Below are 18928 nucleotides of genomic sequence, written 5' to 3'. Positions count from 1 at the left end.
TCTTTTCCAGTAAGAAGTCATTTGACAAATGTGCAAAGTAAGGAAAAAACTATGAAGGGCATGACTGCTTTGGGGTTTTTAGTGATAAAGCCCATTTTTGTATGTGTGTGAGTGTTTAATTCCTTACTGTAGAGAACACAAAATCATACAGTGCATGCAAATCAAAAACTGAGCCTTCTGTGAATTTGGATGTGTGGGAATTTGTATATAATGAATCTGATATTAATTATGTTAGTAAAAATTCCATATTAAAACATTTTAATAATGATTTTATTTCTACATGAATCATACCCTCTTTGGTCTTTTTGTATATATATCCTAACCAACCTACTACTTTCTTTCCCTACTGCTAGTATTTGCATATTATATTTTCTTGCTGAAACTATCTTTTGAGTGTATGATTTTATTGTTCAGTTGACCACAATTGCCTCTATTGCCTCTGTAGTTTTACTATCTTTAAAGGAAATACAAATACTTCAACTTTTTGTTGTTGCAGATGTAAAGAAGCCATTATATCTGTGTGGCTATTGCTTGTTGCCCCTTCAGTGAGTATTGTAAAAATGAAATATTTACTCTATTCATGCAACACTGACTCAGAGAAGTTAGTTGCTACACTGAATCATTTGACAACTTACAAAGTATTAATGCCGTGTAGTCTTTGTGCAGATATGAGTGGCACATCTAGAGACAAGACTTTGAAATCAGCGAGTATAATTAAAAAGAAAAATATGAAATGTCCTCTTTCCATAAGTAATGCCAAGTTATTCAAATGTATTTAAAATCAAATGTAGTTCAAACTGGACTGCAGGAAGGAATGGTTTCAAGCCTTTGATTTTTTTTTTTTTTCATATCCAGGTCAACAGTTGAAATTCCTTCCAGATCAGTAGTCATCAAAATTAATTGACCTATCAGAAGATTGACAAAAAGATTTTTAAAATCGAGACCTTAAAATCTTAATTGTATAGTATGAAAGGGCTCAGCAATGTTTAAAGAACTTAAACCTAAAACCAGTTTCGTGTGTGTTAATAGCATAAATGTTCAACCTCAGAAACAGAAGTTTTGAAATGAAAGTTTGTGGACAATGATGCCCAAAAGTGCATTTATGAACAATGTGCAACTTTTCCCTTTTGAATAGCTGAACAAGGCCCTGTTCCATTCCAAGCAGATCCTCTCTGGGTACTGTGGCCTCAGATATAGCATGGATATCAGATGTAGATGTTCAAACAACACGTGCCTTACCAAGCTGAAGTGTCTCAAAGAAGATTTCTGCCTCCAAAGAAGACTCAATTTTATTAATTTTTTTCCTTCCCTTGAGCATAGATTGAAAAGTGCATATGCCAGAATCTTGATTCTCTCTTCTTGGGGTTTTTTGTTTGCTTGTTTGGATGGATGGTTTTTTGGGTTTTGTGTTCCTGTTTGGTTGTTTTGGGATGTTTACAGAATCAAGATTCTAACCTCACTTTGTAGCTGTCATCTTTTTCCTTCTATCCTTTTTCCATTCTCCCTCAGGCTTGATTCTGTTCAACTTGTGTGTGTGTGTGTGTAGTTGATGCAAATTCATTTAGGCTATGCACTAGATGTGTTTAGTTTCAGTAACTTCTTCCTTGATTGCTTACAGGCACTGCAGCATCAGCAGATCTATTTTGTTTCTGAAGCTGCAATTGGTTTTCTAGCTGCTGATAAATCTCCTCATCCTGAGGCTGGGAAGTGTACATTTGTCTACATTTACACTGCATCTCTGTGATCCATGTATTTAAACTGCTTTAGTGTCAAGGACACTCATTGTACACAGAGAGGAAGTGCAAAGCATTTGTTCCTCTATGAAAAGGGATGGAGAACAGTACTAGAGAAAATCTTAGTATAATTAAAGTTAATGCTGTGAATCTTATTATGGAACATCCTCATCAAAAAGTAACATGAAAAGAGAAAGAAAGCCTATGTACAATACTAAGCTGTATGTGCTGGTAAAATAATAAAGTGAATGAACCTTGAGTCATTGAAGAGGATGCTTCTCAGTCAGCTGTGCTGGAGTCACTTCTGGGAAACCTCATTCTCCTTGGCAACTTCTCTGTGATTAACAGCTTATGTGTGAAAACAAAGTGTCTTTCCCTGTAAAAGATTCAGAGAAATGGAACCTGTATGAGTCTGCATCACCAAAGTGTTTGAAAAGTGATTTTCTGTAGCTGGCAAATAGCCAGCTTTGGCCGGTACAGTGAGCATCAAGAAAATGTAGAAAAGAGACAGAGAAGCCTAAGAATGATAATCAGGATGTATATGCTACAGTCTTTTTGGAACAAAGAATAGTTATTCAAGTCTAGTTAAAAATTACTTAACCTACTTTCCCTACTGTGGTCTGCTGGTGACTAGTAAGGAATAACTGGCCGTGTTTTGGTAGAGAGCATCCTGAATGCTTGTAGGAAAAAGAACCCACAGAAGGAATAAATTATTGAGAGAGAGCAACAGTAAGTCCATGAAATTTCAGTGGTAACATCTAAAACCAGTAGAAGTGGTTATGATGAAGCTTTAAAGTAAATAAACAAATTCTATAATCCTTAGAGGATCCTGCTCTTCACAATTTTTCTTTGTAATATCACTTTGCTTATTAGATAATCTTTAAAATTCACCTCCCAACCCAAACAGTTGGAGTGAGTTTTTGGGATAAGGATACATAGATGACAGTGAATAGTCATCTTGCATATCTTGCTATGCCTATGAAGCTATCTTTTTGAAAGTAGTCTGCACTTTAAGATATTTTCAGACTCTGTAATTGTAAAGGCATTTTTCATAAAGAAACTGGAAACTTTTGCACACAAAATTATGATCACTGAAAACCTTACTGGTGAAGTAAAAGGAAATTGAAGCTGACAAATGAGAAAGAAAAAAAATCAGTTTGTAAATGCAAAAACATGAGAAAGAGAAGATGAATTTATCAAAACGTGCACAAGGAACAAAGCTAAATCATGGCTATGCATTCCCTCAAGTCCCATGTAAGAAATGGAAATGTTTTCTCTGCTGCTTTTCAAACAACGAAACAGTAGTAGTAGTAGTAGTAGTAGTAGTAGTAAACCATCCAGCATGCCTAATCTCAGTCCTGGTGTGATTGTCATATTTAAATACTGTCTTAGTCAAGTGGACATGCCAGGAGACTTAATGGTATACCTTTCAATACTTAAGTCTTTACTGTAAAAATAATATTTACATGACTTCAGTTGTAATTGTTAGGCATACAGAAGATTTTAAAACATTGAGTGTCCAAAATAACAGGTGGAACAACCAGCCGATTTTATTAGAGTCCTATGACTGTAACCTTTCTGTCTTCTCCACTGCCTTACCCTAACTGCACAAGCATCCTTTGAGTCTTACTGTGCCCCCTCCCTAGGTAATTGTGAACCCCACTGCCTTTTGAGAGTTACAGATCCCATATGTGTTTGCCCAGTCCAACCTACCGAAGTCTGAGGCCAGCGTCTGGGATTAAACTCCATAATGAAGTTAGCTCTTGAGCTGCTTCAAGATTTCGTCTGAGTATTGCACTAGCTATATTTTGATGAGAATATGGCTTGGCCTCAGAAAGGATAAAGGATTTGTTACTTTTCCTAATCATTATCATACGTCTGGAAAGAGTTGAGGATGTTTGAAAAGGAAGGTCAAAAATGCATGAAAAAAGAGATGGATGAATAATTAGCATCATCAGACAATTACTACATATTTCTTGGAATCTGTTTTTCATCTTTTCTAACAAGGAGATTTCAAAGTAAGGAATTGTGTTCTGTATGTGCTCATCAGTTATTTTTGGCTTAAACAGTTCAAGAGGTTAAAAAGTAGTTTTGTAAATATGTGAATTTTGCACTAAGATGTTCTTAATGGTTATATTAGTTTAAAGCTTCCTGAGGCTAAAATGGTACTAAGATGAAATAAAAGATGCCACCGGTAATATTATTATTGCAAAACGTGCTTATCTCAGTGAACCTTTACAGAGGCAGACATGATTATTTCTGTTGAACTAAAAATAGCTGCTGTGACTGAAAATCTTCTCCTAATAAAAATGTATTGGAAAGTAAGGGAACAAGTTGAAAGGCTTCTTTGTAAGTCTCCACCACAAAGAGTCTGTTTTATTATGCTAGCTGCTGTCTTTACAGTCAAGTAACAGATTTTGCTATGAGTTTTGAGCTGTCCATTAAATATAACACCTCCATTTTTTGAATGTTTTGAGTAGCCCACTGAGTAGCTACTGGCTGAAAAGTGGGAATCACAGTGGGAAGCTGAAGGGGAGTGGGCCTCTGGACCATTTAGTGTTTAATCTACAGCTGTAGTGAAGCAGTGTGCAGAAATAATTCTGATTAGGCTTGGTCAATCAGATGATAAAATGAGCCCCTCCATCATTCAGCTCTAAACTTTGGAGAACATATTCTGCCTAAACCCAGTGAAACACAAAAATTCTGATCAATCAGTTATATTTTAGCTGATTTCCTGATATAATATGCTGTCAATGGCAGAGGGGAGCAAATAGTTAAGCTACTGCGTTAGTGAAATCCTGTTTTCTTCTGGCATTTTATTTTGGAAGGAATGACTGAAACAATGAAAATAGTGGTTTTGAGAATTGAGCTTTAACAAGAATTAAATGTTACTAAATACAAATAACAGATTAATACTCTGCCCCGTTGGTGGCATGGTAAGTAACTTCTTATTTACAGTTTCATGTCAGCTGTTGTCATTTGAATATACAGCTGTAAATGTGCAGTTAAGGATCAATAACCTTGAATGGCAGAGGTTTTGCCTAATCAACACTATTATTTGAAATGTTGCTAAATTTTCACATAAAAAAATTAATTGTAACTTCTGTTTTTCTAAGATTTTTTTTGTCCTTCTCAGCTTAAGCGTTAGCAGCTCTGGAATTGCAGCATATATGTGACTTGGGAGCTCAGTTAGGATACTCTGGTTCTATTTCAGCAAGTTTAAGAGTTCAGGTGGATGTAGTCATTATTGAACCTTACTGGCAGTCTGCTTTGAAGTAGATTCTTAAGTACAGCTCATGCTTTTGTGAGGAAAAGCATTGTTCTAATAAGACTTGAAAACAGAGCTATTTTCAGAGGACCAGATGAGATTATTGTTATGAACTAATGCTGGTGCTAATAAAGTCTGATGGAATTCTTAGTGTTATGTATAAAAAGATGAAAAGCCCTTAAAGGTAGAAATGTTTTAACTGGATTCGAAAATACTAGTAATAAAAAAAAAAAATTCTAAAAAAAAGAAAAATATGGACTTATGGCAGAACAGAAACAACAGTTTTTAAATAGGGTTTCTTTCTTCAGAAGTTGTGAAAAATGGCAGTGTTCTGTACTGTTTAAGGTAGTTCCTTGGAAAGCAAAGGTGGTCCAGAGGTTAACATGGTGTGTGAAATCCATGTCTATAGTACTGTAGGCAAAATATTTTCTTTAAAATATTTTCTTTTGTATCTCAGTACATTTAAATTTTCTTCTTTACACTGGAGTTTCACTACTGAGTACATATTGTAGTTTTTGCAGTGGTCTGCCTCTCAGACACCGTTGATGGACACCAGAGGATTGTCCCACTGGCAAGTCATCAAGTAGAATGAATGTAAAGAAAAAATTGAACTATAGCTCTAAGTTAAGAGGCAAGTTACAGGTAGTTGCTTAGAGGGAAATTGTGGATAAGGTAAGATCTGGATACAAATCTTAATGTTGTTTTTTACCAGCTGCATACTTTATACACTGCATATAATGAAAAGAAACCATATATATTTTTTTGTTTTGTTAATAGAATCACATTACTTTTAAACACAGAAACAAATGGAAAAATGCCCTAGTAGCATGTGCATCATTTTATTAAAAGGTTCATGCAGCTAAGCAGATTTAGCTCTGCTTTTATATAAATACAGGGAAATGTTTAACCCCTATTGTATGGCCACAAAGCCTGTGCTGATCACACAGAAGCTTGGGAGGGCCGAGGACAAAGCGACGGGCTGCTGGAAACGGCTCCTTTTGTACGTGCCTCTGCACACAGGCCAGCAACAGCAGGGCTTAACAGCAGAGTTTCGTCAAGTTTGCAACATGAAGGAGAGCAGGGTACAAATTCTTACCTCTCACTAACAGAAAGAAAGGAAAAAGTAACCCAGCAAAAAAGGAAGAGGACCAAGACAGCTGTATAGCTACATGCACAAGGTAACGGCCAAGTTCCCTTTTCTATTCTGGTACTTCTCAATCACTTACATAGTTGAGATTTATCTGTCATAGTGTTAGTTAGTTTGATTTATTTGGAATGAAGTAGCATGAGGAAATGCAGGCTATAACTCTGAACAGAATAAACCTAGTCCATGTAACATACTGAAACATTTGACTTCAGTTAACAGTCTAGGGATTGAAATCAATGGAGTTATAATTTGTATACGTGAAGGGAGGGCATGACTGCAACGTGCTAAAGATCAGATGAAGTCTGTATTCTGTTTTGATTAGTATAATATGTGTAAAAATTTGGTCATTGTTCTTATGGATAATCTAGACTGGAATACTTTCCCTGGGAGATGTCTTCATGAGGATGTGTGTATCAGAAATGAAAACCCAAAAAGTTGCTTTTGTTGTATTTCCAGAATATTTTTTTCCATTGCTACTTTGTCAGAATCATCTGGGGTTGAACACACCCAGAAATAAGAAAGATATGACAGCAAGATGGATCACTGCCCTCATCAACCAATCGCAGTAGTTTCTCCTTTTCTGAGAGCTCCTCATTACTCCTTAGTTCTGAAAGAATGGACATGAGGGTGAACAATGGAGCTCTGAAGTACTGAATTGCATAAAACTGTGCTTAAAAATACTAAATGAATTTTATATGTCACAAAGCAAATATTTTGTATGAAAGAACTTTCTGCAGTATTATAAAGTAAACAGAAACTGAATTATATTTTATGTGTATATAGATATATTATTAATTTTAGGAGAAAGCTGCATATTGTCTCACTATGGCTTCTTAAGGCTACATTAAAAATATCTTGACATTTTAAGGAATATTTTTGAATACATTTTATATAAAACCATTTAGCCAATCAGATTATAAAATAAAAATGGATTTTTTTACATTTGAACTTTTTGCATAGTTACTTATTGCAACCTGTGTATTTCTTTTTCTAAATTTAACTTCCCTGAAGTCTCTCAATACTGTTACTAGAAAAGCGACAATACTATGTAAATTGTAGTTCTTTTGCAAATTTTTAAATTAATAAATATGCAGTAACATAATGTCAAGTGCAGAAAAGTAAAAAGTATGCTTTACATTTCCACAATATGCTAGTGGCTAAGCAGATTACATGACCCCAAATATATCTAATAAATTTTAAAACATATTTCCTCTGATCTGCAGACTTTTTTAAAAAACATTTTTTTACCCTCCTCCTTGATTTTTCCTTTCATATTAGGTTTTTCCCCTTCTTTTAATGAGTATTAGCATTCTGCAAAAGATTTCCTGCACTGTCAGCAGAGGTGTGGTTTTCTGCTTTATGTGAGGTCTTACACAAGTCATCCCTGGGGTTCAGATCATGCCTAACTTTTAAACAACACCCTTGAGGCTACAGATGTTCTTTACTGGTAATAACAAGTCAGGGACAAATTCCTGTCATCAAGGTAGACTGGTTGGCAAGGGCTGGTCTGCATCTGCATTTTAATGCTTTAGAAAAAGCAGACTGGCTGTGATCTGAGTGTTGTCTGGGTGCTGTGGTGTTTCTGCAGCCCTAATACGTAGCTGGTGTCCTTTAGTTCAGAGTACCCAGAATGGTGAGGTCTGTGTTGCAGCCCATCAACATTATGATGGTGCAGCCTAATACTGTAAATCCGTGGGGTGCTGCAGGGTGTCCCATGGAGGCAGGGGCAGGCTGCAACTGAGGATGCAGTGCCTCGCATGGGAGAATTGCAGGGCTGTCTGGAGTGGAAAATCAAAACTTAAGGCAGTCTTGTCCATGCTGTTGTTTGGAAGGGTTCTTCTGGGCTGGAACGTTCTCTGAAGCATGCTCAGAGAGAGCATGCAGACAGCGAGTTGGTGGACTGAACCAGCCAGGAAGCAGCGTTAATGGCAGGGTAGATGCAGCTGTTACCTGGCTATAGTAGGATCTGTGTGATCATTGTCAGACTGTGCCGTGGCCAATTAGGAGTTGCAGGCATGTAGCACTGCTGAATGCAAGTTCTGTGTTGACTTTGGCTCATCAAGGTCCTGCTGGTTTGCAGGGAGCTGTTCCAGCTGAATATAGAGGTGGGGGGTTGCAAGCAATTTGAGTGCTGAAATAAAGATGAAGGCAATGGATTGAATCTCCAAAGTGAATTTCACTCCAGTGAAATAAATTATATATGCCAAAACTCCTGAGGTTACAAAGATAATGTATTATTTTCAGTACTTTATTGTGTGAGAGCAACAAGTTGTTTTGAAAAGAGCATGATAAAAATCAGTTGATGAGAAGCGTTGTTTGTTACTGGAAAAAAAAATTACAGGAGTTCTAGTTTCTAGTCAACAGTTAAGGTTTTGCCTACTGGCAGACCAAATTAACAGTAAAAGGCTTTTAAAAGTATACAAAAAGAAATTGTATGATTGAATTATCAATTTGATGGGAAATTAAACTGATCTTCCTGTATCACTGCTGTAAGCTGAGATATTGCAGTTTCTCCTGGTTTACCTTACAAAACAGTGCCAATCTGCAGTTAAGAGTAAACAAGGAACTTTAATTACTATCCTACAGGTAAAATGTATAGACTTTTATGTACAGTACACACAATAACAGGTGCTGCAGTGATGCTAATTTGTTGTTGTTGGCTTCAGTTCAGCACCAGTTCACTGAAATAAGGACTGCATATTATGGCAAGCATTGCTGAGTTTGCAGGTGAGCAAAATGTGCTGTAAAATTAAAAGACTGTAAGGGAAATTCTCAGTTAGAAAATTTTTGAAGTTCACTTACAAAATTCCTGATCCTACTTGAACCTTGCTCACTTGAAAGTTCAACTCCACCTAGGCATTACTGCCATGGAAAGATAAGCAACATTCTTCTCAGCCAAATGCTGAATGTGTTTAAAATAGGTTAAAGTAACAAAAAGTAAGGGACAAGAGGAATTGGGTGCACAATTCTTGTGAATAAATGAAGGAAAGGAGCAGCTGAATTCAAAACAAATCTCTCCTGCTGTTTCCTCTTTCTTTGTCTTGTGCTTTTAAATTAGGGGGTGTTTGTCAGTCCCATCCTTTCACTAGAATATAAGATATTCTCCTAGAAAGTAGGAGATCAGACAGATGACAAGTTGCCTGTAAGTAACATCTCTCTCTTTCCGGACAAGTTCTGTGACCAAAGGCTTTTCCTGCAGTAGAGGTTTGCTGTCAGCTGCTATGACCTCTTCCAGTAGATGTCTTTAGAAGCTTTGGCATCTGTATATCCCAAAGAGCACTGAAGTGTTTAGTCCTGAGGAGACAGAGGTACCCAGTGTGCCTTAAGTTGGGTTACTGGACATTGAAAAGATGTGGTTAGGCTTCTCTATTGGCCTGCTCAAGCTTTGTGGAGCACTGACTGTTTATCACTGATGGTACAGTGAACCTGGATAACTGTATGGGTGCTCCGGTTTGATCTAATGTAACTGGCTATTTTGGAGACCTAAACACAGAACATGATTTTGAAACCTAGGGAGCTGCTTTTGTTTTTAATGCTTCTTATTTTTTCTTTGACCTAACATATATATTCTACTATTCCACTTGACTTAACTGTATTTAATATTGCAGCTTTATCAAGACATATATGAAGTATTTGTTGTAATTTAGCAGTGAATTATTGGCCTCTATGGATATTTCAGGTTCTATATTATTTTTTCAGGCAGTGACATAAAGACCTGTCATACAGGGGATAAGAAAGAAGGAAAAGAAAAAGGATAGACCATCTTGCTCAGAAGTTATTTCTACAAAGGTAAGGTAATTTTTCCCTCAAAATTTTATTTTCCCATGCTATCTGGGAAAAAAAACCCCAAACTACTGACATTAAGTTTCTATCTGTTACATTTCTATCTTTCAATTTAGTTTCTGTTAATTACTATCCAGAGTAGTCATATAACATGTTCTGCTTTTACATGCATTTCCATGTTTGTTTGAGTTAACAGTCTGTGATTCAGATAATTTTTTAATTTCAACTCAGCTTTTAACTGAAGGGCACATATCAAATATGTTAATTAGAAAAGCAGCTAAAAGTATTTCATAGCTTCACATAATTGAAAGTAGACTTACTCATGACTGATGTTCCTTACTGGAGAGAACAGGTGTCAGGACAAGTCAACTAGTAAAAAAGTGAGTCTGGAAAAATGGCTTTGGAAGGAATGTGAAATATTGTACAAAAAAATTGGAAGTTTTTTCTTCTAGCATAGATTACAGATTTAGTGATGGGGACATTCTGAAGTCTTTGTTGTCATGGTTTAGGTCCTAAGGTTAAAATGCCCATTTTGGAAGTTCTGAAGTAAGCTTTTGTTTCCCTCCCCACCCCAATCCTCCTACAAACCCCTCCCTGCTCTTGTGTTTGAATTGCATAATTCTTTCAGTGTAAGAACAGAGATAGCTTTACTTGAAGTGAGTAGTAGCTGCTGAATAGTCATCTGTATTTTAGTATCTGGTTGTTTTTTTTTTTACTACAAATATGATTTGGGGGTCTTGAATACAGTATTGTGTGTAGTTTACTAGAACAGACCTTTTCTGTCTTTTGTAGTGTGTAGGCGTGGGTGGCTGCAGAGTGTTTTATCCCTCATTTTTGTGGTCTAGCAGACAGAGCATCTGAAAGCATCAGTAATATGTTCAAAACAGAGAAGGAAGGAGATGGTCACTGAAATGTTTTGACTTCTGAATTAAATACTGACAGTGTTACTAAAAGTAATATTTAGTGCATCCTCTCCCTGAAATGCAGATATTTTGTTGGGTTGGTTTTTATCTCTTCTGAAACGGTTCTTGTGTTAGTCACTTAAGAGTTAAATATATCTTTGAAGAAAGAGGACTGTTACTGTAAGCTTTTTAAACTAGATTGCTCTGAAAAAAAGATGACCATTGAAGACTCTGAAAGGGTTTTTGGATGGTAATCAAGTTAAGGAAGCTCTGAAGTTCTTTGGCTTTGCTACTGGCTGCTCTCACTCACCAGGATCCTGGCACCCTATCACTGTGCCTTCATTGCCTCCATAGCTCCTGTTCTTCTGTCAGGGAATGCCACCATACAATACATCCCCTGGGGCTGCTTGGATGAGTGACAACCAGCCAGCTCCAAAGTGACAAGTGTTTGAATGCCTAATTGGGTCAGTGCACAGGTGCCTGCTCTTCATGAATGAGATGTTCTAGCTTTTCTCTGTGACGTTCTCTTGGTTCCTCTCATTTTTCCTGCAGTGGTGAAACAAAACTGTCAATACTTTGATGTGAGAGAATAGGCTTTATCAAAGGAGAAAGATGATTTCCCATTGCCCTGTTTTGGTTTAACGAGCTTTACTGCTTGAATACTGCCTGGATGAGAGGCAAAGAAATCCATTAAAGTGGCGGAAGTTTGCTGATACAAATGGACATTGCAATAGAGAATAAGGTGATTTATTTGACTGGTGAAAGCAAATGTATTGTCTTATTCTCTATGTTAGGTAGTTCTCATACTGGTTAGATCTACAGGCTTGGCCATCAGGAAACGCATGGGAGAGAAAAGGGCTTGTTTTGTGGTATCTGCACAATGAGACTTTTCCTAAGTCAGATAAACAACTTGATTTCATATAATGCAATCAGACACAAGCAACATATGTACAAGGGAACTGTTTTATTGGTGTTTGCATAGAAAACAACTGATATTAAATCCATAGTCCACATTACTCAGATGTAGTTTCCCTCCTTTAGTCTCTTCCACAAAAAAACCATAGGATACCTGGGGTTGGAAAGGATGTCTGGAGATTGTCTAGTCCAACACCCCCGCTGCTCAAAGCAGGATCAACTAAAGCAGCTTGCTGCTTGGACAGCTGTTTCCAGTGCTTGAACAACCATAGAGTAAAAAAGTGCTTTCTTTTGTTCAGATAGAATTTAATCTGTTTTAGTTTGTGCCCGTTGCATTTTGCCGTGTTGCTGGGTACCACTGAGAAATGTTGTTTACCCTTTCCACCTCAGGTATTTCTACACATTGATAAGATCTCCTGGAAGATCTCCTGGAGCCTTTTCCAGGCTAGAGTCCCAGTGCTTTCAGTCTCACTACGTCAGATGCTCCAATCCCTTAATCGTCTTGGCAGTCCTACACTGGACTGCTTTATAGGATGCTTATGTTTTGCTTGTACTGGGGAGGCCATGAGTGGACATAGCCCTCCAGACGTGTCTCAGCAGTGCTGAGTGGAGGGGAAGGATCATCTCCCTTGACCTACTGGCAACATTTTTTCCTAATGCACCACAAGATGCTGCTGGCCTTCCTTACTTCAACGGTACGCTGCTGGCTCATGATCTATTTGGAGCCCACCAGGACCCCCAGGTGTTTCTTTTGCAAAACCACTTCCCAGCTGATCATCCCTCATTCTGTTCTGGTGCTTGGGGTTATGCCTCCCTAGGTGCAGGACTTTGTGTTTTCCTTTGTTGAACTTCATAGTATTCCTTTTGGTTTATGCCTTAGGCTTTTCAAGGTCCATCTGAATGCCAGTGCAACCAGCTGGTGCATCAACCACTCCTTCCATTTGGTGTCATCAGGAAACTTGCTGAGAGTGCACTGTGAAGTGGTCATTAGTAAAGTGGTTAAAAGGTACTGGCCCTAGTGCTGATCCCTGGGGTCCACCAGCAGCATAGTTCTGTACTCTTTTCTCTAGCTGGACTTCATGTTGATTGCAACCCTTTGAGCCCAACAGTTCAGCCAGATTTCAGCCCATCTCACTGTCCATTTCTGTTTGTCTGTGGGGATTTTATGGGAGACAGTGTCAAAAACCTTGCAAAAGTCAAGATAAACAACATCTGCTGCTCTTCTGTCACCCACCATGCCAGCCATTAGCCGGTCTGTTCTGCCCAGAGTATCTCAGTCCCAGCACGTGCTGCTGGCAGGGTTGCTCTGAGAAATCAATGTCTCCCCCATTCGACATTTGTTTAAAACAGTGTTGTCACTTTTGCTTTGGCTGACTTGAATGTGTATTTCTAAAATAAGGCTTTTTCACTGGTGTATATTTAAAAGTGTGAGGAGAGTTATTTAAACTTAGTCAATGTTGAAAATATTTTAAGTGGTGGGAAGTCAGCTAGGTAGCTACTGTCAACATTACAGCAACTGTGTTCCTCACTGTCCTTACTAACAAAAAGCCCTGCTGACAGAAGTGAAAAATAAAGAGGAAAAAAAGGTTTGACACAGCGTCTCACAGCTGTTTACTCTAAGATAAACAAACAGAAGAAAGGAAATGAATTGGTAGGAATCAGAGGAATTATTTATAATAACAGGAGTACAATTTTTCAGGTTTACATTATTTCTTCTAAAAATTTATTGTGAAAAATGCCCTCATTCTAACAAGACTGGTATATCATCTAGTTAAATTTAGGAAACTTGATAGGAGAAATCATCTGAAAAAGGAAAGCATATTTCAATGTTCTGTAGTTTCTTAACATTAGCAAAGAAAGGATGAAAAGAGTTTCTTATGCAAGACTGAAAATATAAGTATTTTAAGTGACAGAAATTCCCTCTAGAAGTCCGAGACCTTTTTAACAGATTGGAAAATGAAAGGCTGTATAAAGGGAAATCTGCTAGTTTAATTTGTGAAGAAACATGAATTTATTTATATTTCAAAAATGCCTCCCCAAGCTTTTATTTAGTGATAATAAACTGGTTTCATAAATTTGTTTACAGCTAAAAAGAGTTTAAACAGAAGTAGCTGTAACTTATTTAGGGGTCACAACCACTCTAGTTCTCTTGAAACCTGCCCAAATGTAGTAAGTGTATGGTTTCTAGAATAATTTTAATGTTCATATAAAACATTAGGTTTTGCCCAGCTTTTTTTCTCGCTTTATAATCTCTGATTTCCTCACATGTAAATTAAATGGACCACTTTCATCACTTGTTCCTTTTTTAGCTGTCTAACTAATGTGTTTTTCAAATATGCTAAAAAAGGACAGCATGTAAAGAAAATACATAATCCTCAGTTGCTCAGCTACTGATCTATAGAGTCTTTTTACAAGAACTTTTGCCGATGACTTATGCAGGATAAAAGTCATACTCCTACATTATTGCATATTTGAGTCTGTTTCTGTGGTAATTATGCATGCAACCACAGATGGCAAAAATAAACGTTTCATAACTTTTTTTTAACATAATGCTAAAAGAGGAGGGGTAGTATAGAAATAAAAAGAAACATTAAACCAGGTTTTCTTCAGTTTTTTTCTGTGTCTTTGAAAGTTTTCTGAGCTTTCAACTTCCTGCAAGAAAAGCAAAAGGTTTTCAGAATATATTTGAGTGCCATATTTTTGTTCTTTGCTGCTTATGCCTCCACTAATATTCTGACTGACTGTGAAATGTAGAAGGCAGCAAGCAGAAGTATTTAAGATATGGAGATATTCCACCTCATTTCAGGTGCATTTTCAGTGAAATTAACAGTGTAGTTGTTTAATCAATGTTTAATTGATCCAATTAAAAAGAAACATGATTTCTGATAGGTAATTTTAATTCTTTTGAAATTCAACTCATCTACTTGTACTGTTTTGTGCAAGCAAAAAAAAGAGTTGGTGCATTAGTGCTAATGAGGAGTAGGGAAAGTGGCAGTAATTAGAAATGAGGGGGAATAAGAGGTCAGTGAGCTGCTGTAGAAACATTTGTTTGTGGAACTTCAGCCTATGAATTTCACTGCTTTTTTCAACTGTTCTTTTTCCAGTTCTCTCGATCAAGTTAGAATAATTCTTTCTGTCAAAACGTTATATCCCCCATTCTCAGTGGTTTTGTCCATTTTGAAATATACTGTTTCTAGTATGAAGTGTACAGCTTTAGGAGAAATACTTCATTAGTGTTGCTTCTTCATATTGAAACTATGGGAAAAAACTAGAACTAATAAAGACCTTTGACAAACAAATGAACATACCTTGCTGTTACTATCCAGAATTCTTTTATCAGACTTAAGTATTTCTATGCACCGTTAAAATGGTTTTTCAGTTAGCAGTATTTATTTCCAAATGTTTGTACATTTGTAACAAAATGCATGGTTAGCAGATCATGTAATGGCTGAACTTGGAGGGGACCTCTGGAGATCATCTGGTCACCCTCACAGTAAAAACACTGTTTCCTTGACGTTCATAAGGAACCTCCTGTTTGCACCAGAGTGAGCTCAGTATGCCCAAATTATCTTGAAACTTTGCTTTCCAGAGATCTGTAACTTACTTTTTCTGTCTACAGCGGATTAGTTGGAGGGGGAACCTTCAGGCCCTGGGTGCCAGCCCATAACCTGGAAGGTGAATGCTCTTCCCCCCTGCCCCCGCCACGCGGCCCCGCGACCCAGTAAGGAGCTCACAGACCACCAGGGAGGGACGGACGAAAGAGGAAGTTTATTGTGGGGACAGGGGTTTATAAGGCTTTTAGGAGGGTCAAAAGGGGACCAATTACGGGTTCAGGGTCATACAGAAAAAAACAATCAGGTAAAGAGTTAACAGCCAATAGGAAGGGGTTAACAAAGGCCAATGAGAAACACCTCAGGACATCTTCCCAGGACACTCCTGTATGGGAGACAATAGTCCTTCACAGGGGGAGTCTGGAAAAAGGAGCAATGACTTTGCAAACATGCAAAAGCCATTTTGAAACCTGTTTAAACCACATTAAAAACTTCTGTTTCTATAACATTTGAGTGGTTTTCTTCTTTTTCTTCACTAGTCCTTCTCTGACAGGACTTCTTCCATCCTACATATGGCAAATCCATTGCCACATGTGTCTTCCAAAGTTTAGCTTTTAGGAGTGCTTGAAGTTCAAGAGTTTTATTTTAAAATATACTGTTGAGTGTACAAGCTTAGAAAGAAAACAGGACTAGTAGTATGCAAGCCTTCCTTAGTTTGTAAACGCTTCACCACTGAAAACTTACTTGAAACTTTCTGGATCAGTAAGAAGAGCAATTAAAACCATTTTAAATGTTGTGAATTCAGTTACATACTTCTAAAGTGATAAAATCAAACATCTTCTGAGTATATCACTAGATAGAAAGAGAACCAAAAGCAAGTTGCAAACTTCCCAACAGTTGACAGTACTCCCTGTAGCTGATTCTGCTTTAATTACAGAACAACTACTATATTACATCTTCTTTTCTCTTAGTCAATACATTAATACCAGCTTGGGCGTATCTTTGTTTTATAAAGAAGCATGGAGGGGAAATAGAGGAGAGGTAATAAAACGGTAACACTTATAAATCTGACACAATTTTTAAGCTCCAAATGGAGATATTTTTTTTTTATGCAAGTATATATAAATTTCAGTTGTGACTTAAGCCCTCCTCAACTTTGGAAGACATGAAGTGCATATAGTTTTGTCAATAACTTCTCCCCTCATAAAATAATGATGCTTCGGTGAAAGCTTAGGTGAAACTTTTACACATGCTTTTACTTACTGCAGTTACGCTGTAAGGCAAATATATAAATTGATCTTTAAAGAGTCTTCAAGCTATGCAATTAGTAGAATAGTAAAGTAATTTAGTTTTTGCGGTCTTGTGGTGAACCTGAAAGTCATGCACTCCAACTTCCTCTTTAAAGCAAGGGAAACTATAGAGTCAGAACAGATTATTCAGGGCTTTGTCCCATTCCGTTTTAAAAATCTCGAAGGACTTAGATTCTGCAGTCTCCTTGGGCAATGTAGTATATCCTTACCAGCTCTACCTGGGAAATTCCTTATTTAGGTCTGATAGAACATTTCGTTGCTGTAACTTCTCACTGCCACCTCTTGACTTTTTGTAGTGCACCTTGAAGAAGTCTATCGGTGAATATTCTGCCAGTCCCCCTTGTGTTTTTAGGAATTGGCATTAGGAATATACCAAAGCCTGAGCACCACCCTGACTCAATACATTATGAAAAACGAAGATGTAAACCCATGCTCACAGTTTCAGTAGTGTGTAGTAAACGAACAAGCTGAAAAAAAAGGACATAATAATTTCAGAAAAACTGTATGACACAAAAGATGATCTTAAAAAGTCAGTTAGGAGAAGACCACTAGAACTGATTACAGCACTATGTAAAGGACAAAGGATAACAGTTCAACATGGAGAGGGATAAGTTTGTTTTTAAGTCACTATTTTTTTATAACTGTTTACAATAAAGGAAGAAGAGAAGATGCAAATTCTTGGTTTTATTATAAATTTATAGAAGAGGTAGTAAATATAATGAGCATACATAATATTATGGGATAATCTGGATAGATTTATGCATCAGAAAAATGTAATGAGTGTAATAAAGGCAGCAAATGTGGTGCATTTTAATATCTGGAGGGCTTTGTTGAAGGCTGATGTCTTTTTGTAGAGGAGTCTAGATAACCCTTAATCAATCTGAATATTTTTCTAGTGTTTTGCATCAGGAGTGTGTTATGTCTAAATTCATGTGAATATTTAAGTCAATGATACAATGTAGCACTTCATTTTATTTTTGCATTATTTATACCAAGAAAATCATATTCTAAAAACATTGAGTCATTTGTGCGTTATTGGTTGAGTTACATGTTCATCTCTGCAGTAAGACGTTCATGTTATCAGTGTTACAAATTCGTAACACATGAAGAGGTATCTTGAATATATGGATTTATTTCTAAAAAGCTGGGGATGTTATAGGCTAGCAAATCTAGATCTGTGCTTTAGATAGAAAGACTAAAGGCAAAGAGTGGGTATTTTGTTGAGATATCTCTAGGAAAAAATACCAGTTCATTCACGGGGGTCTGAGTTGCTTCTGATTTCTGAGACTCAGTTACTCCTGAATAAACTGAAAATTTATTTTAATCTCCTGAAACTTACAGAATTGTTCAGAGTAACAAGGCGGAAGCTGAATTTATTCTTTAAGTCCTGCACTGCTCCATGATGCTGTATGTGTGTCACTCAGAATTAATTCCTCACTGACCCTTGTCTTCAGAGGAGGATGAGGCTGGTGCCTGATCTCAGAACAGTTGTCCATGTGGCTCTTTTCTTCTTCAGTAGAGGAATTTAGCCTATTTGCAATTAAGAGGCTCAGCAGGGACAGAGGAGAAGCACCTTTAGTGTCTCTTGCTTCAGAGGGAGCACTGTTGGCGTACCCCAACTACTCCTCCACTGACTGCATCACATGTGCCTCTGCAAGTGGGTCAGATCAATCTTTCACATAACAATTTAGCTTCACTATGGTTCTTAAAGCTTATTTTTAATTAAAAATTAAATAATGCTGTTAAAAGTAGCCCATCATGGTAATGTATCCCATCACCATTAGCAGGCCTGAATATCTAATATTTACAAGTCTTGAGTCTTCTGAATTGACAATATAAAAAATATTCACTAAAATCTTAATAATAAAGTGTCTCATGAGTGATTAATAGCCTGTAGTCTAGCATAAACTTTTTTTTTGGTAAAACACTTGTTTCCAAACAACAAAAACCAGATAGAATATTCATACCATGCTAGGCATTACTGCATCTCAGTATTACCTCAATTTACGTTTTCCTGACAGATAACAGAGTTTCCAGAACTCCATGAAGTACATAGGTTACAATATTGTGAAATGAAGTTAGCATGTATAGGATTTTTTTAAAGTTATTTGGCATTTTCTCTAAAAAGAAATTACTCCATTTTAACCTTCGTATTTCCTTATTTGGAAGAATTTTGAGTCCTTTTGTTTCATTGTTGACAATTATTTACTTTCTGAAGGTTTTAAACTGAGACACTGACATAGTTTCAATTACTAAAAAAATTATTTAGTAACCTAATGTTCCTCTCCACTGTGCTTCTTATGTTGTGTCATCATTTGA

General features: G+C 36.9%; 1 protein-coding gene across 30 annotated transcripts in view; it reads left to right on the top strand.

Moving 5' to 3' along the window:
* The window catches only part of NRCAM (neuronal cell adhesion molecule), a 155832-nt gene that overhangs the window by 36461 nt on the left and 100443 nt on the right, over positions 1-18928 (top strand). For 25 of the 30 annotated variants that reach the window (XM_027657892.1, XM_027657873.1, XM_027657864.1 and 22 more), the window contains exon 1: positions 9848-9937. The exons of 4 other annotated variants lie outside the window; for them this stretch is intronic. The gene's annotated coding sequence lies outside the window, so the exon portion shown is untranslated. Of the gene's footprint in view, positions 1-9847; positions 9938-18928 lie in introns of those variants that run through there. One more of the 30 variants, XM_027657682.1, reaches the window with a different exon arrangement.

The sequence above is a fragment of the Corapipo altera genome, unplaced genomic scaffold (genome assembly GCF_003945725.1).
Source record: "Corapipo altera isolate COAL_440 unplaced genomic scaffold, ASM394572v1 1, whole genome shotgun sequence".
In the NCBI taxonomy this organism is placed as follows: domain Eukaryota; kingdom Metazoa; phylum Chordata; class Aves; order Passeriformes; family Pipridae; genus Corapipo; species Corapipo altera.
Note: the sequence above shows the minus strand (reverse complement) of the source record. Positions and strands in the feature narration are given on the sequence as shown.